General features: G+C 41.3%; 1 protein-coding gene across 5 annotated transcripts in view; it reads left to right on the forward strand.

The window, feature by feature from the left end:
• The window catches only part of LOC121283147, a 135,605-nt gene that overhangs the window by 5,665 nt on the left and 116,308 nt on the right, over window positions 1-13,632 (forward strand). The window contains exons 1-2 of one of the 5 annotated variants that reach the window (XM_041197303.1): window positions 486-784; window positions 10,411-10,545. The exons of 1 other annotated variant lie outside the window; for it this stretch is intronic. The gene's annotated coding sequence lies outside the window, so the exon portion shown is untranslated. Of the gene's footprint in view, window positions 1-479; window positions 785-1,138; window positions 1,462-10,410; window positions 10,546-13,632 lie in introns of those variants that run through there. 3 more of the 5 variants (XM_041197305.1, XM_041197302.1, XM_041197307.1) reach the window with 3 other exon arrangements.

Consider the following 13,632-nt stretch of genomic DNA (forward strand, 5'->3'; position numbering starts at 1 on the left):
AAAAATCTGCAAGCTGCTGTCCAAGATGTGCTACTGCTCCATTAGCTTTGCAAAAGTAGTGTTTTGCCATTTAACCCACCATTGAAATGCATCATATGGTGTTAAATCCTGTGCCTGAGTAGTCAATACAGACTAAACTCATAACAGAAAGTTGGCAGTGGCCCATTTCAGTCTGAGTAACTTTTTAATGGAGTGACAAGTGTTAATTACTGCCAAACAACCTATCTGTCACAGAAAATGAACTTTTACAACTGTGGTGTCTCAATTGTTCAACTTTTAATTGTTGTTGAAGATTTCAAAAACGTTTATTTTAAATTTATTTCTGTTTTTCTTATTGCAATTTTTTTCCATCTCTTTATTTTGCTTTCTGTACCGTGTAGACATTTAGTTTAATATTCTGACACTTCCTGGTTGAGACGCTGAACTTTTCATTAACATTGCTTCAATCCGATTGGTTAAGGAAATTGCTTATCTTGTTCACACAGATCCTAGATGTCATGTAGATGGCACCCCACTGTTTTTAATCTCCTACTTGCAGCAACTTGCCTTGCAGGATCTTGTGGAAATTAAACGGACAAGAGCAAGTCTTACAAATGGCAAATGCAACTTTGTTAAATGGTCACAGCAAATGGTGCAGAAAAGAAAATTCCAAGTGACAAAGGGTGGAATTTTACAGCCTCTCCTGCTGGTGGGATTTTCCAGCCTTGCTGAAGTCAGTGGACTTTTGAACAGCTTGCTGCATTTTCTGGCCCCACTCCTGCCCGATGAGTGGCAAATCCCAAAGGTAATCAGGCAAACCTCAAGAATGTTTTCTCAAACATACTTTTCAGTACTGGTCAACTGCCTTCCAAAGATAGATTCTCCAACAGCACAGGAACCGAATCCTGCTAGGTTTTCCCTGACCCACTTAGCTACATGTTCTGTTCCTATCTTATATACTTAAACTGCTCTCTGCTCCTGGTCCAAACTATGTCTCCCTTCCTCCTTGTAATATTCCAACTCTGGTGACTTCTAGAGATTCTCCAAACTGTGGGTTTTAAACACAGTTACAATCTATTGTCTGTTCTCGATGTTCATTCGTACTAAGTAACTGCATTGAGGTAAAGGGCGGTAGAACAGAAGAATGGAATGTTATCTAGCTTGGACATTTGGTGTTGATATTATGCACTCCTAAGCTGGGTACAGCAGGGGCAGGTGTAAAATAGAGCTCTCCTTCTTTTTGCCATAAGAATATATTTACAACCTGACCTCAACAACAACTGCACCATGGGGAATTTTCCATTTCCTTCATCAGCCATCACTATGCCTTTGGAATGATGTTGCCAACTTGAGTCACTTTGTTCCAAGTTTGATCTTGAAGGCCTTTCTGTGTTTTATTTGATTTGGCTTGAGCACTTAATCTAGGATTCAACTCAACAGATGGGAGCTTTGTTTCATCAGTCTGAGATGCGCGCAGACCAGGTAACCAAGTAATGAGGTTGTGTATCTATCTATCCTATTTTATGAATCAGAAGGATGTCTGGGAGATGATCCATTGGTCTTTTCCATCACTGAGATGGTCTGCACCAATATCATGGTAGTTAATTTCAATATGCTTTATGTTCTGGGCTTGTAAGTAAACAGAAGATGGTCCACTCTACAAGTCATCAATAGTTCACTCTACATGTTATCAATGGTCCACCCTATATGTTATTGATGGTGATGGCATTCCTTTGAGCTTCATTCCTTCCTTTTTTCAATAGCTTTCTAAATTCTTAACAGCAGCAAGCCAAGTTAATGCATTTGCTGATAAGGTCAGTACGCTAGGTATTGGGTCTGATTGAAGTTCAGTGGCTATAGTTAGTCTTTTCTGGAGTTGCTCCTCCCTGTACCTTATAGGCATTGAATTGGAGCATTATTTCTATATTACAATGACAACAACAGCACGATGGGCCATACAGCCTTCTGTTGTGCTGTCAGATTCTTTGAACACAAAGGTTCTTGCTTGCTAGTCTCACGTATTAAAATGTAGGGATTTTGTAGTCCCATTTTCTGGAAACTTCTATGTGATATTGTAAACACTTGCCGAGTAGTAATGCTTTCATGATATTAACTTGAATCTGTGGAACAAAAGGTATATTAAAAATGAAACATTTTAATTCAAAAGTCAAAAATCCCATGAGGTGTTTTGGAATAGAAAACATCCTTCAAAAACAAAAAACCTTACCAAAGAGGTGATATCTCCAAACCATTATTGGTGTCAGCCGTGGCTCAGTGAGTAATACTCTTGCCTCTGATGCAGGTGTGCATTCAAATACTGAGGGAGTACTACATCGTGAGAGGCTCTGTCTTTTGAATGCAATGCTAAATTGAGATCCCGTCTGCCCTCGCAGGTTGATGTCAAAGATCCCATAGCATTATTTCGAAGAAGAGCAGGAGAGTTATAGCCCAGTGTCCTGGCCGATATTCATCCGTTAATCAACATCACTTAAAAAAGAAACAGATTTTTTTTGGTCATTATCACATTTCTGTTTGTAGGAGCCTGCTGTGCACAAACTGACTGCTGTGTTTCCTATGTTGCAACAGTGACTAAACTTCAAAATTACCTCATTGGCTGCAAATGCTCCGGGACATCCTGAGATTATAAAAGGTGCTATATCAGTGCAAGTTTTTTTCCTTTTTGCATCCACCTTGATTTAATGTCTCACCCAAAATATGACACTTCAGACAGCACTGCTCTCACTCAGTGCTGCACTTGAGTGTCAGTCTGGATTTTGTGCTCACAGCTTTGGGTTTGAAACCCACAACCTTTGGACTCAGAACCAAGAGTGCTACTCACTGAGTCACTCTTGACTCACCTTTGGACCAAATACACGGAGGATTCTTACTGGATAATTGTGAATTAATTTTGATTTTATAAGTGAGTTATGAAATGAGCTTATATCGATTTTAATTGTGCTTTTTAAATACTCTTGACTTTAGTGTGTAGTGTGCTTTAACACTCACTATTGCCAGACTTTCAGAGGTCTTTGATTGGGAGACTAAACACTTCCCGACTGACAATTTATATTAAGTACTATGGGCTGTTATAACTCTGGAGACAGTTGGCTGTTCTGAAAAGGTTTAAACTCCATGATGGCAGGGCAAAAAAAAGCTGGATTCAAAATATTTAAGAGTACATCGCTGTTGCTGATGCCTAACATCCACATTCTACTTTGAAATGTGCTGCATATATTGAAATTGGATTTGATTTAATTATTAAGTATGATTCAGTCACATGTTCACAAGTTTTGTGGTTAGCCTTCTCATAGAATCTTACAGTGCAGAGGGAGGCCATTTGGCCCATCATGTCTTTACTGGACCAGTAATTCCCGCTCCCCCTTGCTCTTTCTCCCATAGCCCTGCAAATTCGTCCTTTTCAAACATATAAATAATTGAATTTCCTTTGAAAACTACTATTGAATTTGCTTCCACCACCCTTTCAGGCGCAACAACTCATGCAGGAAAAAAGGAAATTCTCCTCATCTCCCCTTTGGCTCTTTAACCAATTATCTTAAATCTGTATCCTAACTGCACTGGCCCATATTCTTTGGCCTGTTTAAAGGGAGTTTTTAGTGTGGCAGCAGGTTGCAGGCTGGAAGAAATTGTATGTAATGTTAATCCATTAACCATAAAGTAAACACATTTTCTCCCATGGGGTTAAAGGTCACCTGAGCTGGTGCAAGTACTGTGTAGCTCACAAGAGAAATCTGCTCACCTAAATTTAATTACACATTTAAGGAGAGCATATGGGTGCAGTGCTCTGTGACCTGAACCCAGGGGCTCTGCCCTGGGAAACTGTGGCTTTGCAGACCAGTTTTTAAATTGATGTGTTCATCAAGGACGATGGAAATATGTTAAGGCAAAAGTAAATGCAGCGATCCAGTTTAGTGGAAAACTTCTAAAAATTGCCTGCCCTTGTGCTTGAATAAAGTCATTACTGTAATTATTGGATATGCATTTGCCGTAGGGTACATTTATTGATTTGGTAACTCATGGTGCTGAGGACAGATCATGTTTCCTTCTCTGAAGTTTTCTGTCACTTCAACAGTAACTGCAGCCTTTAAACGCAGCAGGAAGCTGCTGCCCTCTCTAGCCTCCAGATTACCAGTGGCTGCCCCTGAGGAATGTGAGCCTGCAGCTGGGGAGGCCTTTTCCTCACAGGTCTCAGATTGATGATGCAAGCCGACAGACCTTAGCATTTCAATATTCCATCACTGTACCCTGCAACACCTCAGCTCCGGCTGCTGTGAGCATCAGGCAGTGAAAGTTAATGGATGTTTGGAGGGAAAAGGCAACGGCCAGATCAGATTGTGTGATAACATTAATTATACTCTGCATAACAGCAAGCCAATTTGTTTGTTTAGGCCAGGGCCTATTTATTTCAATGTTTTGTTCCCTATGTTGTTAATAGCTGTGGTAAACATTAATATAAAGGCTGATCTCCAACAAAATGACAGCTCAGAAGTGCAGATGATGTAGTGATCAGTATTTTGCTAACAAGACCCCATCAGTCTGGAATACAACTTTACTTTTGGAGTCATTATTGACTGGTGGTCGTGACAGCTTTTACAGATGAGGCTGTGGTTAAAAAGCAGGAGATAAGTAAAATAAAAAGACTAAAGGTCAAATGAAAGGGGTTAGTTTGTCATTGTGCAGTGACATCGGCTGGCCTGCAACAGAACTGCAGTAATAGTCAAACCTCCAATAAACGTAACTTCTGTCTTCTGTTGAGCAACACTTATCAAAAGCTGCTGAGTGTAAAGTAATGCTTTCATGAGTGGAGTAACTCTTGCCAGGCACTTTGACTACCATGGTATGCAACGTTGGCCTTCTGTAGCTTGCTCTGTCCCTTAGTGATTATTTTGGTACCAATTTTCTCCCCTCCCCTCCCCTTAGCTCAGCTGTTCACCGGATAAACTTGTTGAGCTATCAGTGCAATCAGGCACCTCCTCTCAATAGTTTACATCAGTAGAACTGAGACTCCTTGCAGTTCCACTCTTTTATCCCCCATACCCTCCCCCAGTTGCAGTACAAAGGGAGTGAGGCCAATTAGAATCAGAGACCTCTACAACATCTGGCCCTTCATTTCTGTGCTGGCTCCCTGAAAGAACTGTCCGCTTAGTCTCACTAGCTACATCCTTAGAAATATTCTGTTTTTCAAATGTTTACCCATTATTTCTGGTTGACCATTCCATTTCTTAAACAATTCTATGTTTAAAAAGAAATTCTTCTAACTCAGTTTCAGAATTGTATTAATTAATCCATGCACTAGTCTCCTGACATCACTAATTCAGCATTGGGGATTTGGTTGAACACTAGTGATCTTATGGTTCACCATCTGACACAAGGTGCATTTACCCATCGACCAAGACCTGACAAAGCAAGTTTAACTGTTAACAAGGAGGGCAGATCGTGTTATTGAGGATGCCATGAAATTCAAATAAAGATGCTGAGGGGAGAAATGAATGGAATGCCAAGTTTTCACTGTAAGAAGATGGTGATGACTCAGGTGATGCAGTAATCATGGAGTTACAATGGCTTTCCTAATAGGTCCTTGACGGTGAAAGAAATTCCCCAAAAGTTGAAGGAAAGGTACTAGCCTTTGCCTAATTTTTCTTGGGAATGATTAGATATGGGTACCTAGTAATAATAGGAAAGAGATTAGGCCATTCAGCCCCTCATGCCTCCTCTGCAATTCAATTGGACCATGGCTGATCTGTACCCCCACTCTATTTTCAACCTCAGAATAAGGGATTGACCATTTAGGAGAGATGAGGAGAAATTTCTTCACTCAAAGGGTTGTGTATCTTTGCAATTTTGTACCCCAGAGGATAGTGAATGCTCAGTTGTTGAATATATTCAAGACAGAGATTGATAATTTTTTGGACTTATGCGACATGGTGATAGTGCAGGTTGGTGGAGTTGCGATAGATGATCATCAGTAATTACAGTGACTGGTGGAGCAAGCTCAAAGGGCCAAATTGCACCTATTTCTTATGTTCTTATGTTCCAGTCTTTGCTCCAGTTCTTGTCATAGACAATTAGCCTCTTTTTGTATTCTACCCAGGAGTGTGGGACAGATTACTAGAAGAGCCACCACAGATATTGAGAATGATATTCAAATACTGCATGGTGTGGGCTTCATAGCAATTTACTGAAGGATGAAAAAGTGTTTGGTGCAAAAGAAGAAACCCATTTTTTTGCAAACTTTGTCAATGCAGAAGATTTGGAAGCTCCCTTGAGGTCAAAGGAAGTAGTTAGGCCAGTATTGTCAGAAGACCATGAAGGACTAAAATGATTGAAGCCATCAAAGATATGCAATGCTACCTATTGTTCTGCCTGGTTGGATTTGCAAGAGACTTGAAGAGGAAATCTATGCTTTGGTGCCCCCCAGTGGCACATTTTTGGTGAACATTCATCATCAACCAAGACCTGATGCAAATAATCTGGTAGCATAGTGGTTATGTTATTAGCTTAGTAATTCACAGGCCTAAGGTAGTGCTCTGGAGTTATGAGTTCAAAGGTCTGCTGGGGGGAATTTTTAAGTTTAATTAATAAATCTGGAATAAAATGCTGGTCTCGTGAATAATCTTGAAATTACTGAATTGCTATAAGAACCCATCTGGTTCACTGATGTCATTCAGGGAAGGATATCTGCCATCCTTACCTATACTCAGGCCTCTGAAATGGTCCAGCAAGTAAGTTGTGGGTGGTTCACGACCACCTGCTGAAGGGCAATCAGGGATGGGTGATAAACGCTGACCTTGCCAGTGACCCTCACATCCCAAGAACAAGTATTTAAAAAAAAACCTTCATTGCTGTTTGTGGGAGCTTGCTGTGTGCAGATTTGACTGCTGCATTTCCTACTTTACAACAGTGACTATACTTCAAAAAGTGCTTCATTAGTTCTGAAACATTTGGAATGCCTGGATTTGTATAAGTCACTGCAAAAATGCAAGTCTAAAAAGATTTTTTTGGCACTTAGATGGTTCATATTGGAAACCCTGATCTGTATTGAGTAGCAGGCAGCATGCTGGGATGCTGCAGTTGGCTTAACTGCACCAGAGTTGAAAGGGTAAAATAGGTCAGGGTTCCTGCTGTCTGCAGGTTAGATGAGGATAGGATAACCAGACAGTTGCCAGTTTCTGAAGTATTAGTAATGGGTACTCGGATGAGGTAAGAGAGGGTATCCTGTGCCTGCGGAACCATCCTTCACAGTAGAGCCAATGGGGCAGATTTTGCAGTTACAACATTCCCCACAGCATATGGAAGAAAACTGGGCAGGGAGGCTTGCACAACTTTAAGGAAGCTTGCCTGATTTTTTTTAAGTCCATGGACAGACAATCAGGTGGATACCTTCTGGGGTCCACGAGGTCTTTCCAGACTGATCTTTCTCTACAGGCATCACACAGGCAATGCAAAGTAGTCTTCATGAGAGAAGAAAGGGAAGGGAAAGAATGAAATACTTGCATTTATATAGCACTTTTTATGAACACTGAACGTCTCAAAACACTTTCCAGCCAATGAAGTACTTTTTGAAGTGTTGGTCACTGTTGTAATGTAAGAAACGCAGCAGCCAATGTATGTTCAGCAAACCCCCATAACAGCAATGTGATAATGACCAGATAACCTGTTTTTTGCAATGTTGACTGAGGGACAAACATTGGTCATGAGACCAGGGATAACTCCCTACTCTTCTTAGAAATCTTATATATCCACCCAAGCAGACAGATGTGGCCTCGGTTTAACATCTTATCGAAGGATGGCACCTCCAAAGGTGCAGTGCAGTGCAGTACTGCACTGGAATGTCAGCCTTGATTTTTGTATTAAGTTGACAAGGAAGAAAAATAAACTTGTTTAATAAAGAAGAGCACTTTTATCTGAGTTCAGAGTTTGGGTTGTGGGTGGTGGGGGCAGGGGCATCAGATTCTCACCAGTTAATGCAGAAGGTCACAGTATAACAGGTTTTAGGTTATATTGGAACCACAGTCCCTGTTCTCAACCTTTTCAGAACAAAAGCACATGATGATGGTTGAGTCCAATGTCAGGTCCATTATGGGCTCATCACTGAGAGATTTTTTTCCCACATCCTGCAACGATTTTTACCCTGCTTGTTCAGTATTGCTTTTAGTTATCTTTACTCACAGTCTCCTCTCTGGAACTCGTGTTAACCTCCAATTCTGACAATCTGCCTCGACCCTTTTTTAAATTTATTCATTCATGGGATGTGGACGTTTCTGACTAGGCCAGCATTTATTGCCCAACCATAATCAACCTTGAGAAGGTGGTGAGCCACTTTCTTGAATGGCTGCAACCTGTGTGGTGAAGGTACTCCCACAGTGTTGATAGGAAGGGAGTTCCAGGATTTTGACCAAGTGGGACGAAGGAACAGCGATACATGTTTTTAATTAGGGTGAATAGGGTGCGAGTCAAGTAGGCTGTTTTGTCCTGTATGATGTCAAGCTTCTTGAGTGTTGTTGAAGCCGCATTCAACCAGGCATGTGGGGAGTATTCCATCACACTCCTGACTTGTGTCTTGTAGACGGTGGACAGGCTTGGGGATTCAGGGGGTTACTCATGTAGAATTCCTAGCCTCTGACCTGTTGTTGTAGCCACAGTATTTATATAGCAGGTCCAGTTAAGTTTCTGGTCTACACTGAACCCCAGGATGTTGATGGTGGGAGATTTGACGATGTTAATGCTACTGAATGTCAAGGGCAGATGATTAGACTCTTCCATCCTTGCCAGCCATGGACCATATCTTCAGTCTGCCTACTGGACAGGACAGCTAATTCTGTTTTTTTGCTAATATTGAAGGAACTGTTGATGGAGAAATGCCAATTATGCCAAGCACTTGCCCACCATTAGTTAACTTACAGTAGGTTCTTAGCAGAAGTGATAGGGAACAAAGCAGGAAAACTTTACCACAATTAGATTCCAGAAGACAGGCGAAGACAGGTCTATCATTCTGTGGTCTGGATACTATCAAGTGGATTTTTATGCCTCAATTCATCCCATTACATCTGTCTCATAAAGTATTGCAGAAGCGAAGGTTTACAGAGCTCCATGAGTTAAACTATCAAAATTTTGATAGATTTCCCTTTCCATCCCCAACAGCGCTGTGGATGTACCTGCACCACATGGACTGCAGTGGTTCAAGAAGGGGTTCACCACCACCTTCTCAAGGGGAATTAGGGTTGGGAAATAAATACTGGCCCAGCCAGCAATGCTCACATCCTGTGAAAGAATTAAAAAAAAGACTCAACTAGCTTTGGATGAGCTTGAAGTACATATAAAGAAAGAAAGAGCTCGCATTTATGTAGCACCTTTCGTAACCTCAGGATATGCCAAATTGCTTCACAGCCAATGAGGTACTTTCTGAAGTGTAATCACTATTGTAGTGTGGGGAAATATGACAACCATTTTACACACCGCAAGGCCTCACAAACAGCAATGAGTTAAATGATCAGATAACCCATTTCTCGTAGATGTTGGTTGAGGTATAAATACTGGCCAGAGCTGCCCTGCTCTTTTACGAATAATGCCTAGAATCTTTTACAAACAGTTGAGAGACATTTCACCCTGGATTTTTTTTTGCCAATTATCTTAATTCTTTGTCCTCTAGTTACCAACCCTCTTACCAGTGAACACAGTTTCTCACCATCAAACCTTATCAAAGCCCCTCATAATTTTGAATACCTCTATCAAATCTTCCCTTATCCTGCCTAAGAAGGACAATCCCAGCTTCTCTGGTCTCTCCATATAACTGAAGTATTGTCTGTACAGTACCAGCATAAATGCTACATGGCTCGGAGGTACATTAGGATGAGGAAGCAGCAGAGTTCAGGGTTTTTAGGGCAGTGTTTCTCAAACTGGGGTCCATAGAGACTTCCCTGGGGATCTGCAAAATAGCCAAGTGATATGAAAATGAGTGGTGGCCACAAACGGGCTGAGTATGAGTTGAGAGGCAAGAGCAGAGTGGGTTGAATGCCTCACCTTGGAGGGAGAAAGATTGCCAGGTAGATCCATAATTACCAAGGCTGGTGGCGAGTGGCAGGTGAGTCCAGGCTTGTTCAAGAGAGGGATGTGTTTTAAATACTACTTAAACTCAAAGAAAGGGCACCAAACTCCAATTTGCCCAGGTATAAAGAAAGAAAGACTTGTATTTATATTGCACTTTTCATGACCACCAGATGTCTCACAACATTTTCAGCCAATTAAGTATTTTTTTGTAATGTAGGAAATGCAGCAGCCAACATGTGCACAGCAAACTCCCACAAACAGCAACACAATAATGACCAGATAATCTGTTTCTGTAATGTTTTAACTGAGGGACAAATACTTTCCTGCTTCTTCAAAATATTGCCATATCTTTTACATCCACCCAAGCAGGTAGATGGGGCCTTGGTTAAACATGTCACCGGAAAGACAGTGTTGCACCCTCTTTGTACTGCACTGGAGCGCCTTGGTTTTTGTGCCCAAGCCCTGGAGCGGGATTTGAACTCTGAACATAGCGACTCAGAGGTGAGGTATTATGGGTACTATAATTTTGATGGTTGGGGTGGTTGTGGATGCTAAGCCACTTGAAAAGGGGTCAAAAAAGTTTGAGAGCCACTGTTTTAGAGGATTTTACTTGTGAATTGTGTGATTTTAAATTATATCGTACGCTACCATGTTATACCAGTCATCATGGTGGGCAAATCACATTCATAAGAGTACGGCCTTGTTAAGCGGTGGGGTCTGTACTGGGTGGGTTCCTGTTGGCCGACGTTCTGTTATCACGATGTGGAGTGAAATGACCCTCAGATCCTACTCACAACAAATACTTCATAGAAATACAGTCATGTTGGCTGAAAGATAGGCAGCCTTAAGTTCTCGATTCAATTGTCTCTCCAAACTGTAGCTACTGTGGGTTGAAGCAGGTGATTTGACTAATGGCATAGGATTTCCAATCTTCAGAGCTATGTTTTCCGTTTTGATCTAACACACTAGTTAGGTTAACTTTCCTCTGTGCTGGTTATCTTTTACCAATTAGTGAACACGGGAAGATGGAGAATATAGTTAACAGCAAGAGCTAAATCTTTCATTGTGTTTGGCCAAAGAATAAGGTACGATTTGCATTTGTGTATCAGCATTTATTTTTTATTTTTGCTTATGATTTAAGCTATAGATGTGAGTGCAATTTATGTTTAATTTATAAGGTCTCCAATTGTCATTGAGGTTAGTGGCTTTCGGTCCCTAATATATTAAAGATCTCACACTCTGGGCATCACACAATGTTAGGGTGCTGTATAATTATGGTTTTATTTAGTGTGTAATGTACCTTTAAAAATAATACTTGTTAAAGAAGATCACTTGATCTGCAGTAACCAATAGGAGAGTAGCACAGGCTACCTCAGCAGTCAGTGTCAAGATAGGGTTGGAGTTGAAAGCACACATGTAGTAGCTGCTAAGTACATTGTAAATAAACTTAGGGCAGAATTTTGCCTCTGGCGGGGGCGCTCGGTGGGTGTGGGCAAGGGCAGTCGGGAAGCCAACAGCCGCTGGTGAACGGCTCCGCACTGTGACGTCACGAGGGTGGGCCAATTAAAGCCCGCCCAGCGTGGAACGCGAGCGGCAGTGTTCGGCGCTGCCTATGTGGGCGGGGGATGGAGGGAGAGCACTGTTTAAAAAAAAAGAAAATAAAATTGTCATAAAAACATGCCCCCTCATGTGACTCCGTCTCATGAGCTGGGACATGTTTCTAATTCAAAAATAACATTTTTATTCGATTTTTTTTTTAGGAAACCTCATCCTGCCCGTGGATGAGGTTTCCTAAAAAACATAAAGGCCGCTTGGCCTTTTCACCTGACCACCAACCATTAGATTGGACAGGCAGCATAAATTTGAATTTAATTAGCTTCTGAATGGCCTTAATAGCCTTTCAATTGTTGATGGGCACACAGCCAACTCCAGCATGCACCCGTCGAACGAAATATCATGAGACTGGGCAATGACATTGGGACCCTTGTCCGATGTCATCATGAGCCATTTTATGCTTGGGTGTGTTGGGCACATCCACATGCTGAGCATAATATTCAGCCCTTAATGTTTCCACCCAAGAAGTGTCTGAAGATCAACTCTATCATCAATAGTAGCAACTCGGACACCCTCACAACAAACTGGCGATGAGGATAAAATTGGATTGAACAGAAAAAATCAAGTTAAAAAGAAATCGGCACTGTACCTCCCCAGTGACTGTAAGTGGCAAGCTCCGTTAGAAGTGAAGAAGTTACCCTCTTAAAATGCCACAATTTGGGAGAAATTATCCTTTTGAACCAGTCAACTATGTATTGGTCTCAATACATAGAATGCCTCATTTTCTTTTTTCAAGAGACCGAGATTATGGGGGAAGAGAAGAGGTGAGCGATCCTCTTGGGTACTTGTGGGAGCAAAACATACAGTCTGATTCGAAGTTTGAGGGCACCCAGTGCCCCAGATTCAAAGAATTTCAATCAATTAGTAGACCTCGTGAAAGGTCATTTTCAACCAAAGCCCTCAGTCACGATGCAGAGGCTCAGGTTTAATTTGCAAAACAGAACTCCAGGTGAGACAATTGCATGCTATGTGGCAAATTATAATGGAACATTGTGAGTTCACTACAACTCTGAATAATATGCTCAGAGATTGTTTAGTGTGTGGTGTCAAAGAGGACTCTATTCAGAAAATATTATTGTCCAATGTGAATCTAGATTTCAAGAAGGTGCTAGAGATAGCGCTGGCCAAGGAAGGCGCAGTAAGAGATTCAAAACCAATACATGGCACGCAAAATGGCGCCGTCCTCCACAGCGGGCAGTAACCCCCAGCTTAAAAGGGCACAAAATGCAAGACTCTGCCGAGAAGTGGGAAACAGCCCCCACTAGCTGAAGAATAAAGAAAAATAACTTAGCAGCGAAATTGAAGAATAATTTTAATAGAGGTGGAATTAAGCAGTCTTTTAGTGATTGGCAGTTTTAAAAAAGCAAATGCTGCTATTGTCACAAAAATGGACATATGATGAGACAATGCAAGGAAATATTCAAGCAAACTTGTAACCAAAAGAAGCCCAATGAAATCTACAATGTAGAAGAGCCTGAAACAACGAATTCAGACATTTACTCATTGTTTAAGCTGAAAATTGGAAAGACAGAACCAATATTTGTCACAGTGAAAGTAAATGGCAAACCTATTAGAATGGAAGTGGACACGAGAGCTTCCACTACAGTAATTGGGGAACATACCTTCGGATATTTGAATAATGATGAACATCAATTAAGTTTAGAAGAAACAGCTGCCAAACTTAAAACATATACGGGTGAAGACAAGTAAAAGGTGTAAGCAGAGTAATTGTCCATTATGGAAGCCAATTGGTAAAACCACCCTTGATGGTGGTAATAGGTGAAGGGCCAAGCCTCCTGGGACAAAATTGGTTAAAGGAGATTAGTTAGAATGGGCTGAGTATTTTCAGTTGAGGGCTACCAGAGCTACTTTAAAAATATGCCACCATCTTCAAGGAAGAACTTGGGAAAATCCAGGGCCTGCAGGCAAAGATTCATGTGAATCTGGAAGCAAGCCCTCACTTCATGAAGGCAA

Source organism: Carcharodon carcharias, chromosome 10, assembly GCF_017639515.1.
Source record: "Carcharodon carcharias isolate sCarCar2 chromosome 10, sCarCar2.pri, whole genome shotgun sequence".
NCBI lineage: Eukaryota > Metazoa > Chordata > Chondrichthyes > Lamniformes > Lamnidae > Carcharodon > Carcharodon carcharias.